This window comes from Colius striatus, chromosome 4, assembly GCF_028858725.1.
Source record: "Colius striatus isolate bColStr4 chromosome 4, bColStr4.1.hap1, whole genome shotgun sequence".
Lineage (NCBI taxonomy): Eukaryota > Metazoa > Chordata > Aves > Coliiformes > Coliidae > Colius > Colius striatus.
In genome coordinates this window covers 2,434,715-2,448,241 of record NC_084762.1, presented here as the reverse complement: position 1 = coordinate 2,448,241, position 13,527 = coordinate 2,434,715, and the positions used below count along the sequence as shown (strand labels likewise).

General features: G+C 43.4%; 2 long non-coding RNA genes across 3 annotated transcripts; both read left to right on the top strand.

The window, feature by feature from the left end:
* The first annotated feature begins 808 nt into the window (after positions 1 to 808).
* Positions 809 to 9,350, top strand: LOC133625324 (uncharacterized). Of its 2 annotated transcripts, XR_009818641.1 has the most exons (9): positions 809 to 973; positions 2,113 to 2,284; positions 3,043 to 3,118; positions 3,715 to 3,806; positions 3,973 to 4,263; positions 4,853 to 4,892; positions 6,604 to 6,705; positions 7,202 to 7,357; positions 9,102 to 9,350. It is a non-coding gene; the product is annotated as an uncharacterized LOC133625324 (long non-coding RNA). The 2 variants fall into 2 exon arrangements; XR_009818642.1 differs by lacking the exons at positions 809 to 973; positions 2,113 to 2,284 and adding an exon at positions 2,887 to 2,924.
* A 10-nt stretch (positions 9,351 to 9,360) lies between these two features.
* LOC133625325 (uncharacterized) lies at positions 9,361 to 11,183 on the top strand. Its single transcript, XR_009818643.1, has 2 exons — positions 9,361 to 9,851; positions 10,152 to 11,183. It is a non-coding gene; the product is annotated as an uncharacterized LOC133625325 (long non-coding RNA).
* The last annotated feature ends 2,344 nt before the right edge of the window (positions 11,184 to 13,527 follow it).

Genomic DNA, 13,527 nt, shown 5'->3' with positions numbered 1-13,527 from the left:
CTGTGCTTGTGTTTCACCAGTTTGTTAACAGCTCAGGGGAATTTAGAGTAGTCCTTTAACTTTGAAATCACATTCAGAGTCATATATTTTCTCACATGCTTCCTTAAGCAATTCAAGCTATTTGAACTGGACTATTTCCAGGTAATTCACCTCAAATGCTGCTTAAGGACTAGAAACATCTGTCTCCCAGTGAACTTAGCTGAAAAATCAGAAAGATTAGTTTAAAAAAAAATGTCAGAGTGCTTTGTCTTTCTGCTCCTGACATTTATTTTTCCTGCTTTATTGAATTTGGCTTGAGCCATTCACCAAAATCAACATACAGTATACACTTTTTTTGATAATCCAACTATTTTGCACACTCTCCCCTCAAAAAACCCCCCCCAAAACCAGCTGCCAAAATAGGAACAAAAAGCCCACTTCCACTGATGAATAATACATTTGCAGTGGAGCGTATATTATCTCATCCTTTCTCAAAATTGGATGTATGAGTCCCAAAGTAGAAGTTGAGGAAGGACAGAGGAGAAAGTCTTCATCTGTGCTGCTGAGGCTACAGTGCTGCATCCAGTATGTTTGCATTGTGTCAGGAGGTTGGTTTTTTTTCTATAGTAGCTAGCAACAGGACAAGGGGTGATGGGATGAAGCTGGAACACAAAAGATTAAATATATTGTAATATAATAGAATAGAATATATATAATATAATACTATTTTATTGTTCAGGTGAGGAAGCGGTGGAACAGGCTGCCCACAGGATTGTGGAGTCTCCTTCCTTGGAAGTCTCCAAGACCCACCTGGACATGTTCCTATGCGACCTGATCTAGGTGAACCTACTTCTGCAGGAGGATTGGACTAGATGATCTCTAAAGGTCCCTTCCAACCCCTACCATTCTATGATTGCTGCCTCTCAAACACAGAAGGTTTGGACAGAAGGCTAATCTAGAGCTGTCTCCTGGTCATCTTGGGTTTGCTTAGCCAGTGAGTCTATGATATTCTGTTATGAAGTGTTCTATTATAGAGCTGTCTTTTTGTGATCATGGGATTCTGCTGAGGCATTGCTTGTAGAGCTCCAGATGTAGGAGGTTTTTTTTCATCACACTCTTTGCTGCATCTCCATGGTGTATTGCACAGAACCCAGCTTTTTCACAGAGCATGATACAACTGCGGCTATAGGGAAGGGAAAGTGCTAAGAGTGTAAGACATAAATTAAACGTTAATCACACAGAAATGATTACAATTTGATAATACACAAAATGAATCCATCTCCCTTGAAATTAAGTCAAAATTATTTAAAACCTCAATATGCAATCACAATCAAAAGAACTTTATAAAATGATGTTTTAATTTAAATTGCTTCAATGGAATGCTTTAGTGTATTCGGCTGGCAGACAGGCGTAGTCCCAGCACTTGTATAATAAGCTACTTCAGTTAGATAGCAATTAACTTTTTAAATTCAGTAAGTATTACAAATTGTCAGTTGCTCTCTGAGAAAAAAAGTGTCTAGAGAGAAAAATGCCAGAAAAAATGTACCATTATTAACTAATCCTGCAAGGTTTTCTGTGTTAAAAATGTGATGAACTAAGGCTTTGTGATGTTAGTGGTAGACCGTTGCTCCCTGTTATTTTTATAACTGTGTTTAAATTCCATACTGAATTAGGATTGAATTTTGGATATAGTTTAGGCTGTGTAAGTTTTCAGCAGGCTGCAACATGGGTAGAAAATGGTATCTTTTTGATTTAACAGCCCCAAAGGGAACCAAAAGCAACCCACAACCTCACAGAGCTGTTGAAGAGGCAATTTTTAAGTGAAGCTTGAGAGCATTAGGAAAGTGCCAATAATGTTCAGGGACATGTTCCTTAAATATCTTTATATCCTTTGAAGATCTGAGCTTTGGTACTCTTTTGGACTAGGATATGTTGCAAAGAGGAGAACAGAAAGAGACTTGTGGTAGAAGAATTTCTTACTAAAGGCTTTTAAAGATAACAAAGAGATTGTGCAAACTTTCAGTGGCTTTCTTCTCTGACATGCACAGAGTATCTTCTGTTTCTGTATTCACCATGCCTGGGAATGGGTTAGATTACATGGATTTAAACCTCTGTGCTATCCCTATTTTGCAGGATGTGGCTGATAGCTGGTTGCAGTTGAAAGAGGACAATCCATCATCAATCCCAAAGCAGCTGTTAGACACTTGGATGGAAACAGAGAGAGTGTGACTCTGCTGGCTTTGTCTTAGAAAACCAAGGGAAAAACCTGAATGCATGGACTGATGTGAACAGTTCCACAATACAGGTAAGTTGTTATGGTGTGTTTTGACTTGTAGGTCTCTCTCAGGGAGATGTGAATGGCTCAAAGAGATTGACTTACCTGCTCGGTCACCCAAAGTACTGAGTCTTTATCTCCTCGACCTTGCAATTAGCATTCCTGCACACACTGAAGCTGGCTGCCTGAAGAAAGTCTTATTTATCTAAATATTCATTAATCTGATATGCAATTGAGAACACTTATTCCATTGCTAAACACCATTGAGCTGGCAAGCTGAAAGCATTTTACATGTGTTGCCCTTGCATATGTAAGGACTGGGAAAGAGCAGTTGGTCTGGAGTAATAATGAACAGGACAAGAAGATAAAAGGTCCTACCTCCAGGATTCAGATGGTATGGTAATAGTTGTCCATAAAAGTGTGCAAAACAAACATGGATAAGGGTTTGTTTCAGTCCCTCAAGGAATCCCAGTAACGTAAAGTAGAATAGCAGGCGTTTTGCTCCCTTCTTTCTCTGTGTATCTTGAATATTTATGCAAGCTCCTCGAGGAGCACAAACAAAATACTGCATGGTTAGCATATTTTTGGAGCAAATACTTCTTTTAGAAGCAGGGGCCAAGCTCTGTGCTGCCCCTGGAAGTAAACAAAAGTCCAGAGCATGGAGAAACTGGTGGGTTTTTAAATATTACAGTTACAATTATTTATGCAGAAAGTATTACACACAATAGTTTACAATTCAGAGATAAGCAGACTAATCTCTTTAACTTCTTCTTCTACTTCTTCTTCAGCTTCTGCAAAATCTTCCATGGACAACATTAACCCAGTGGAATAACGAGGAAGAAGAGAGGGAGAAAGGCAAAAGAGGTAATTATGTGTGCAATGTTTCAAGTAGTAATTGATTTAAGTTTTTTAAATGAGATGTCCACTGTCTGGTTTGTCAGATAAATTGGGTCATTTGTTCCATGAAAGCAGAATTTTCATACTTTCAGGAAGAAAGGACACATATATAGGCAAAAGGCTGAAGATGGATTTGTTGTCTCCTGGAAGCAACTTTCTAAACCCAGTAGCTGCCCTTTTTATTTTCAATACCTTTTGATCTTTTCTGTAATTTCAATTACCTGTAAGTGGAGCGAGGTGAGGATCCATATAAGTATGTTCATCTGCATGGAGATATAAAAGGCTTTATTTTCCATTCAAAAAAACTGTGATGTCACTACCTGAGAATTAGGAATGGACATCAGCTGACTTTACACTTGTCTGAGCAGAGTGGATGTCGAAATACTCTTTTGGGACACAATTTCAAGGTCTGCTTGAGCCACATTCTTTGGAGGAGATGGTTTGAAGCTGATGGCAAAACAGATCATACAGATAATTTTTGAGTCATTGCAGGATAAACTGTCTTTTTGCTTGAGTCTTGATGCAACCTCCTTTTTGGTTTTGTTTCTTTTTTAATGAACTAGGTTTCTATGGTACCTGCCTATAAATGCTACACTGCTCAAGCTTCTGAATTCTTGCTGAGTATCATTCAGAGCTGTTCAGGAATGGAAAAGAGGTATTTTTAGCACACATTTAAGACTTAAAAAATATAAGCATGCATAGTTCATTGAGAGAGGCTTTGGCTGCTGGTTTTTTTTTTTGAGATACCCACCTTGATTCACACCTTCAAGTTACCCCCCCAAAAGATGATGAGTGTTTTCAGGATGATTTTTTTCTTACAGGCTACTTGAAGAATTCCTGGACCTGATGTAAAAGAATTTGTTTGGTTTTGTTTCTTTGTCTTAAATTGAAAAGTCTTCTTCTAAAAAGCAAGGAGAAAAAACCCTGTCCAGGCAAGAAAAAGCCTTCCTTTGATGGCAGATCTATCCTGTCTTTCAAGCTTTTGTTGCACACAGCATTGTCTTATCGTCAGCAAGATTATTGATGGCATAGCACAGCCTCATTCTTCATGACGATCATAATCCAGCTGCCTGGTGAAAGCACTCCTTGACAACACTTGCCACCCTGGTAAGGTAAGATGAGAAGCGATACAAAACTCTTTCCACAAATGTTGTGCTACTCTCCTTTAACTTCACCTGCAGGAAAGCTGCTGGAACAGATGGGCATTTCACTTTGTTTGACAATCGCTCTTCCTCCCCGAGCCAGCCCTCAGTAACCTTTCAGCTTATAATGGGAATATTGTTGTAATAGATGGGGACCTGCAACAATTTTTATAAACATATGCTATGTAAACAAGTGAGATGATAGAAAATGTAGCCCCTCTGAGGCTCTGCCTAATGAAGGCAAGCAAACCTTCCTCCTTGCTTGCCTTCATTTCTTCAGCGTGCGGAGGTTCAATCATATGAGCTGTTGAGTTAAAGGTCAAAATGCAACTCTTTCCCAACCTTTATCATGTTTCCAAACCAAATATTTTATTGGCTGCAGTACACTGAAAATAGAGGGGAGGAAAAGGAACAATATAGCCTGATAAGTCATTATCAGTTTTGGTTTTAAATAACCGTTAAACCTTTCCAGCAATTTTGAGTTTTGCTTTTGTTCTTAAAAACAAATGAGTCAAATTAATTGACATATTTTATTTATATCTGCATGTACATTGTTTAGGTGCCAGAGGCAGCGAGGACTGACACGACTGTGGAGAAAGGTAAGACAAATTTTACACTGACTTACACACCTTACACTTCCATAGAAATCACTGTATGTGCATATCTGCAGCACACAGTCCAGTCAATCACTGCATGCTCTCTTTGAACAAACACATGCATGCATGCACACATGTTTAATGCTTTGAAGGTGGGGGTTTTATTTTTCCTTTCAAGGCCTCACTTAATTTCAAGTTACAGCAAAGGCTATCCTATTTCAGTAGATTTATCATCATTCCACCCCAGCCTGCACGAAATGTGAGGGTCAATAGCAGCAGCAGATTGAGTCTGCCTAGGTGCTGGAGATGAAAGGTCACAAACAGAATGTTATTCCTGATAAATGAAATCTGCTGCTGTTCCTTCCATTTCCCTGCAGAAAGCTTTTGAGTCTTTCAGAGCTGTCTGTGCAGGCTGCTAAGAGTTAGAGGCCACCTGCTCTGTAAATGATAAGGAGAAATGAATGAATTTAATACTGACAGCTCATTAATCCATTACCTGGTGGCCACCAGCACTGAAGCCTGATCACAACTTACAAAAATTCCTGTATGGTTGCCTGAAGTCTTATTTAGTAATAATCTATGCAATCTATGAATGAATCCAACCTAGAGTCATATTTAATAATCATAATGGGATTTGCTGGCAGATATTGGCTCTCTCCCTCTGATAACCCAATGAAAGGGTTTCCCCATTATTCTTTCCAACATGGGTAGCTATTATTAAATTTAATGCATGGCAGAAAAGTAATATTTTTTCTTGTTTTAACAATTGAAATATATAATGTAGTTGGAATGGACAATACCTTGATATTTATGGCTTATATTTAATTGCCAGTAGTAGAACCAGTGATGAAAGCTAAACCATTCTTCCCTCCCTCCTCATTTTTAATATCATCTCTATTGTTAACTACAAGGTGGTTTATAGACAGATAAATTATTTCTATAGGCACCTGCAGTTATTTTACGTCCCTTTGTTATCAGAACTTGTTTGGCTGAGTCCTAAGGCATTTCCTTACTGCATGGGACCTGCCACGCTTCAGTCACGTGAACAACAAATGTATATTGCTCAACTTGTGCAAGGGTGCAGGAGATTCAGATCCTTGGTTTTGACCAAATCACTGCTTACACCAAATTCCCAAAGATGACAGATGGTGAGAACAGACTTACTGGGGACCAGGGCTGCTTTGTTGGTGCTCCCAGATGGCTGTCACAGTCCAGTTCTGACTCAGAAGCCACGCAGCTATGAGGATGATGCACAACTAATAAGCCTCTTCCCAGGATGTGCTGGTTTGGGCACACTGAAGTTGACTCAGAGCCATCCAGAGCCACTGCTTTCCTTACAGAGTCCTGGCTGTCACAATGCTGAAGTACTTGCCCCAGGGAACTGCCGGTATCTTTGAATTTCAAACATTTTGGCATATTGCATTGCTTTCCAGTCACGTGCTTCCACAGATCCATAATGCTATATATCTAAAAGAAAGAAAGATAGATAAGTCACAGACTTACTTAGAGCTAAACAATGTTTGTTGGAAGACTGTGAGGTGGAAACACATCTTTTGGATAAATACCTTTAAAACCTACTAACTTCAACAGAAATCATGAAACCCAGAGCTCTTTGGGGTCACAAAATGGGTGCAAACAATCCAGTTTGTGGTGGTGGGGTTTTGCCTCCATATCTGAATAATCTAAAATGTTCTTCTGGAAATGTGTGTCACAGGGACTTCCATCATGGACAGGTCAGATTGGTCCTGTGCAAGGGACTTGAAAATGAAAAGAAGGTGCAATTACCAGATGCCTGGAGCACATTTTGCATTGCTAAGTAAGTTATGTCTGTTTTTCTGTTGCTTATCACCTGCTGCATGAGAACAACAGTATTGTTTCATGACTACTTACAGGCAAAATGCCTTTAAAACCCTCTCTGCTCTTCTTCTTGGTGCCAAAACTGAGATAAACATTTACCTTTTTACAAATCCTAGAAATAAGGAAGCAACTCCCAGCCTCTATCCTCACTATGTGATGCTCAGTATGAGAGGCTACAGAGCTCCAGCAGCCAAAAAATGCTTAGAAAATTGGCTGTATAATAGTCCAAGGAGTCTCATAACCTCCTTTTTCCTTTGATTGTATACCAGCAGCAAGTATCTGCCTTCAGTGGCCAGCAGGAAGTTTTGGTACCACGCAGAAAGCAAGCATGGAAGTAAAAGTTGGTAGCATGTAACCAATAACTCAGCCTAGCACCAGTGAAATGCCTTTTGAAAGTGATTTCTACCTCTGCTTACCTTCCTTTTCATCCTCCTGTTGGGCTGTATGCTGACTAGTAAAAGGAAGAAAACAGCAGGAAGAGGAAAAAGGAGCAGAATTTGCTTTTCCTTCCAACCTATTGCATAGAAGAATGACTTGGACTGCACGTGAGGAGAAGCCTGGGGACGATGCAGAAAAGGGCATGCTGGACAGCCAGGAGACATCTTCCCCTTGTGAGTCATCTCTCTTTCATTCTTCTTACCTCATAATTAATTGTTCCACTTTGGCTTAGCCTCTCTACCTAACTTGAACTGTCTTTTGTCAAATCCTACAAACAATGCCTAAGGAATGGGCTCACTATTGAGTTTTGCTGCTGAATAGATGTGCGTACTTGCTGTGTATATTTGAAGTTCCCCAATCTGTGTTAGCTCTTGGATTACTCAAGGTACGGATAGATAGAATGGATAAGGCTCAGTAGCTGTTTAATGTTCAATGGTCTATCTCTCTACAGCATCTCTCCAGGTCATTTGGCAATACTGTATTGAATAACTGACTATTAACAGACTTTTTTTCTCCCAATATTACTTTTCTGATGCTGTCCAAACACATATGATGTAAGGCTTCAAGGAAATGAAGTATGGTTATAACTATACAGTCTATTTGTACAGCTATATCTTAAAAACACAATGCCAGTCTAAACTGCATGCTCTCTTAATTTCACTGATGTTATATTCCTCCAACAAAACGGGGCTCTACAGTAACTGAGGCAACCTCTCCAGCTTATCTGGGGGTTTTTTGTCCAGTTCTTTCCATTCCTGTTTATCCCTGACACTGGTATCTTCTGTTCCACTGATGATCTCAGAGTCACTCTGTAAGGATACCTCTGAGGAGCTGGAACAGTCATCATCTTGTTGATTTCTCTTCTCTTGCTTTTCCCCCTCTTCTGTTTCACTGCCATTCATAGAGGAGCTGAAGCAGAGAGGGTAAAAGGTCAAGAGAAAGGAAGCACTACTGGGAGAGAAGATGTTACAATAGCTCAAGTGTATGGGGACAAAAATGGAGGGGAGTAGTTCAATAAGAGGGTCTCTGTTCCTCTCAAGCCCACGTAGAGAGCTGTTCAGGATGCAATAGGCACCTGGGGTAAATGTACACAGCACGAGTATGCAAGTATATGTATATTTTACATAGATATTTTCTACCTCATTTATATTCAGCCTTTGGCACTGTTTGCTAGCAAAGCCACATAATGCAGACTGGAAGAATAATTTACATTACCCTCCAATCTGAGTACTCACAGTTGCTTCTGTAGGACTTTCTTTGGAAAACTGTGGAAGGAAGGAAGTGTAAATGCAGCAGAAGACCTGCTTTTAGTTTGCTGCACGTACAGGGCAGAAACACTGGGTATTTGAGCAGAAATCTTAATCCCATAAAAGGTGTGGGGTAGGTTTTCCTAGTTAAATTGAAATGACTGTTGCTCAGCTAGGTGAGTCGTAAAGCTATGCAGGCACAAAGCTGGAGCTATGGAGGATCTCACTATTAATCGGAGCTCCTGTGCATAAAAAGAAATCAAAGTGTGGTATATCCTACAGTGCACTGTAAAAACTTGCAGCTGGCATCAGCACAGACACAAGCCACGTGCTTGAGGGGAAAAATGGCATTTTTAAATTTGACATTCATGAAAATGTTCCTGTCTCTAAGGTCCTTTCTAGCCCAAACCAGTCAGTGAGTCTATGATTCAGACCCCTGCTCCTGACTTCACACCCCAAGTTGCCCATCTCCCTGAAATGCTGTGGAGGTCAGGTGTCCCTCAGCCAGCCTGTGGCCGAGCAGTCTGGGCTCCCCAGAACTGACACTTCTGCAGAAAGGGCACCAGAACGCCGCCTGTACAAATGAAACTTGTTTTGCCCTTCAGACCTGCTTGCAAACTCCCAAGCTGGAGAGCTAATCTCTGTGTCTGTTTCCTTTGGATATACACAGCTCAAGTGGGTATTTACTGGAGGTCTTTCTTGCTGCGTGCTGCTCCTCTGTGCTCCCAGAGGTCAAGCGGCTGCTGCTCGACTGCTGCGTTCTCGAAGAGACGGAGTCGTTTTACCGAGCGTTGGTGATTGCAGTTGGATGCGTTCCCTCTGCTGATGACACCCCAGCCAGCAACGAAAAGGACACTTGTTTAAGAGACATCCCCTTGGCGAGTATTTTTCTGCCTGAGATGAGATCAGATGATCAAGGGTGGGTTTTGAAGGTATTGCTGCAGCTCATTACGCATTCTGTGCAATGCAAAGTCTCAGCTTTATTTTTGTCAGAAGCACACGCTGGATATAAAGCTCCCTTTTGGCAGGGAAAAGAGATTTCAGGGCTCCGCAAACCCAGATTCCTTTGCTTGTGGCTCCATCCCAGTCGAAGCGTGGTATTTTCCTTGGAGATGCATCAGCAGCAGGAAGATGATTCTTTGGGCAGGGTGCGGTGCACAGCAGCCTCCCGTTGGCACCGTGTCGTTCTGCGGAGACGCTCGGCGACACGTCGCTCAGCCTGGCAGTGCTGATCCAGAGCCACGCGCAGGGGGAGAACGAGCCCCCGCGTTGGAGAGCACGGGAGTGTAGCAGCAGTGCAGGGACACTTGGTTCATCAGCTGAGGCGGTGTGTTTGTAAAAGAGACCCAGAAACTGGAGGGTTTGGAGTGCACGTGACGACACACGGCGCGTTTTCTTTCGTTCGGCAGGCGGGAGGAAGGTAAATCAGCTCCTGCTCAGAGAGCCTTAGGCCTGGTTTGCATTCCTGTCGGGAGGAACGGGAGAAACAACACGAGTGGCGCTCTGTCCTTTGCAGCTGACAGTAAATCACAGCGACTGGACGGTCACTTGTGTGACCAAACTGCAGCGTGTTCGTTTAAAAGCAAGTGCTGCGCTTCTTGTCTGGGCTTGAAAAAGAGCCCTTCAGCCCGTTGTTTTTCTCACGTGAGACGGTCTGTGTCAGTAAGCGAGGAGGTACCTGGATTCACGGGCGTGATGTTGTCTCTGTCTACCCTTCCAGGGGTCACAAGCGCAAGCTGGATGAAGACGCCGCCGCCAGTGAATCCAGCAAGGGATCCAGCAACGAGGATGAGGAGGGAAGCAGCTCGGAAGCGGACGAAATGGCAGCGGCGCTCGAAGCCGAATTGAACGACTTCATGTGAGAGCCAGGCAGAAGCCGGGGTCCGTAACGGTGTGGGACTCGTGAGGAGCGGGTGGGGCTGCAGCCAGCCCCTGGCGGCGCTGCTCCATGGTGCCCGAGATGTGTGTGTATATTTTGCAAAGCAACACAAGAGGTGACACGTTATTTTGCAGAATCGGGAGCAGATGTTTTTAAGGTGTTTTACTAAAGGAAAATATACTTTTTTAAACAAACAAAAAGTGTGAAATGGGACTTGGTGTGCTATGCCAAAGACGTGTTAGGAGCTCTGCAGAACCTTCATAGGCAGGACAGCGATACACAGATGGGTCACTAGGCGTGCAGCCGCTTGTTAAAATACGCCGCAGGCTGTGGTCTGTGGGTGACGGTCCTCGGCACGGAGGAGCAGATCCAGGAGGTGGAATTGTCTGGGTAGTACAGCAGGAACCTGATGAACTGGTCACCCTTTTCCACAAATAAATGCTGTCAAATGTAAAAGGGTTTTTAAAGTAAGAAAGAACACTTTATATTTGTATAGAGCAGAGAATGTGATATGCAAGCTTTGTGAACCCCGCTCTTGGCCCACCTGGCGTTTGCTTCTAAGAGCATACATAGGGCTCAGAACTCATGGTTTTAAGTTACTTTGTGGAATAGTTGGGTTCTTTAGGGACACGGGTTAGATTTTGAACTTTCCTCTGTAAGCAGAAGTTTAGCACAGCACACTGTGTGATCCTGTACTGCCACCAGAAGCATATTCACCCATTCGTGTTGTCCTGCAAAGAGCGAGTGCTGCTTCGGTCTAGGTAGGGTTTCATTTCTTTGACAAGAGATCTGATGTAAAGTTTTTTGTATATTCTATTTCATATTTGACCCACAAAACAGATTTTCTTTCATTTAATAAAAATTCATTTTGTACTCTTTGTTTCCCTTTCCCTTCATTTGCTTCCACCGGGTAGAAGCCGCCTTTCCGTGCCACTGCCCTTTGCCCTGCCTGAAAGTTGTGACAAACACTGATGGCGGGTGCCAGTTGGTAGGTTCTGGCAGGCAGCTGGGGCAGAGAAGAGGAGCACAGGCTCAGAAGGTCTCCTTGTCTTGGGTTTGTGTTCTCTTGCACTGTGACGTTATCTCAGGTCTCTCTGACCTCTGAAGGCACCGTCAGAGCTATCGCTGTGGTGTTGCATTTCTGAGGCTGGAACTGTGGTTTATGACCAATTGTTGGCAACCAGAGAGAGAAATCATTTTAAAACACGATGCCAGAGAGGAATCTTTGACTCAGATGGTGTGGTTGAAAGGGAGTTCTTTCTGGTGCAAGAATACTTACCTTTGCCACGTAGCAGTGAAACAAAGAGAAGATTTCAGTAGAATGTCAGCTGGTTTATGAGTGGCAGCCTGGTTTTCAAAGCTGCATGAAAGCAATAAGAGGAAGACTGAGAAAACAGGAGGCTCTTTTCAGATTAGTACTGCTTTTGCACTGCAGAATGCAAAGCCAGCATCCACAGGACAAAAATCCTGTTTTCCATGGAATGATGTTAAATTTCCTGGGTATTTACAGAGCTGCAGCTCTCCATCAAAGCAAGCTGGACATCTCCAGGTGAGATGCAGCGTGCAACAGAACAACAGGCCTGGTCCTTGTGAAAGGGCAAGTGCTCTGTTTCTGTGGCAGCTGCCAGAACCTGCAGTTTTGGTTTGGCCCACAGAGCCCTGGGAGAGGCAGCGTGCTGCCCGAATTACAGCCAAGCTGGCCTCCAACAACCCTCGTGACACAGACAATTCGTACTGTGACATTACTTAGGGAGCTCTAATAACCGCTGCTCTCCAGCCCTTGGGATGAGGAGACCTAGTGCAGGCAGGGCTGAGAAGCACGGTGGGAAGGTATTGAGGCTGCTTCTGGCCAGGAGCAGGCTCCTGCTCATTCAGCTCGTGAACTGGTCACCAGCCTCTCTGTCTACGTGGGCAGGAGAGAGGAATGGAAACTGAAGATGCAATAACTGGGAAGTTCCGTGCCCTGGCAAACCTACCAGCAAGAAGTCTCCCAATGCAGGTAGGTGGCAAAGACCTGCAGCCAGAGAGGGCTCTCTCAGAGCAGAATCACAGACCAGACTGGTGCTGAGGCTGCTGAGCTTGGGGGGCAGTGCTGGCTTCTGAGGGGTACCAGGCCTGGCATTCAGCACAGAAGGGCAGACAGCACAGCTGCTTCACTAAGCTTCCTGAGCCTCTGCTGTCTCAAGTTCCCTTCTTGGCACTAATAGGTGCCTGTCTTACAAGTGTGAAAATCCACACACACAAACCTGGAGTGGTACCTGAAGGTGTCTCAGCTCTGCCTCATTTTACTGCAGTGGATGTTGCAGCAGATGACAAGTTGAGAATGAATATATAGTGATCCTGTTAAGGAAGTGGATCTCTTGATGTAGCTGAAAATTCAGCATGAGAAATCATTCCCATACATTATTAAATCAGGCCTAGCCAAAGGGAAAGCATTCATGAAGCATTTGTAATTAGAAAACAAAAGCACACAGAAGTTGTTGGGAAGTGGAGCTGCTCCCTGGTAGCTGAGCCTTCAAGTTGATACCACAGAAAAATAGGTGCCTTTATGTGACAGAAATGTTAAAATAGGAGGACAGCTGTGCATTACTTCTGCTTCTCTCCACAGCAGAGCCTCCAAATCCTCTTTCTTTTCCTTGTCCAGTTCCCATTGATGTACTTGGCTTGGCTTGTCCCCTCCCTTGTGCCCTTCAGTGAACTCTAGCCATGACGGAGCAGCAGGAGGACGGAGGACCTGCTGTTCCCTTGTTGCACACACAGCCATTACCTGTGCTGCTGGAGGCTTCACAAGACCCAGCCAGGTAAGTCTCAGTTTCTTCCAGGTGGGAAAGTAGCTACCACAGTTGTTTTGATTGAGAGTCTTTGATGGGCTTTGGTTTATCAGTGTGCAACTGGAGGAACAGAGCAGTAACAGGTACTACAGAGCAGTAACAAGCACTACAGGTATGTTGTGATGGCCAGAAGCCTGTTGTCTTCCAAGTCCAATAGCAGGTGCTGTGCTGGAGAATTCACTACCACGTGTTAAGGAGAGTGTCAGTTTTGATACACGTGATGAGGTTTTTGAGCCACTTGAGATTGTCACATGGGAACGAGGTTTGAGAAGGGTGCAAAGCACTTGGGGTGCAGGATTGCTACAGCTGTGCAGGAACACAGATGAGCTGTTTTGCACAACTTCTGTCACAGCCTAGTTATCCCTTCAGCACTTCTTCTTCCTCAC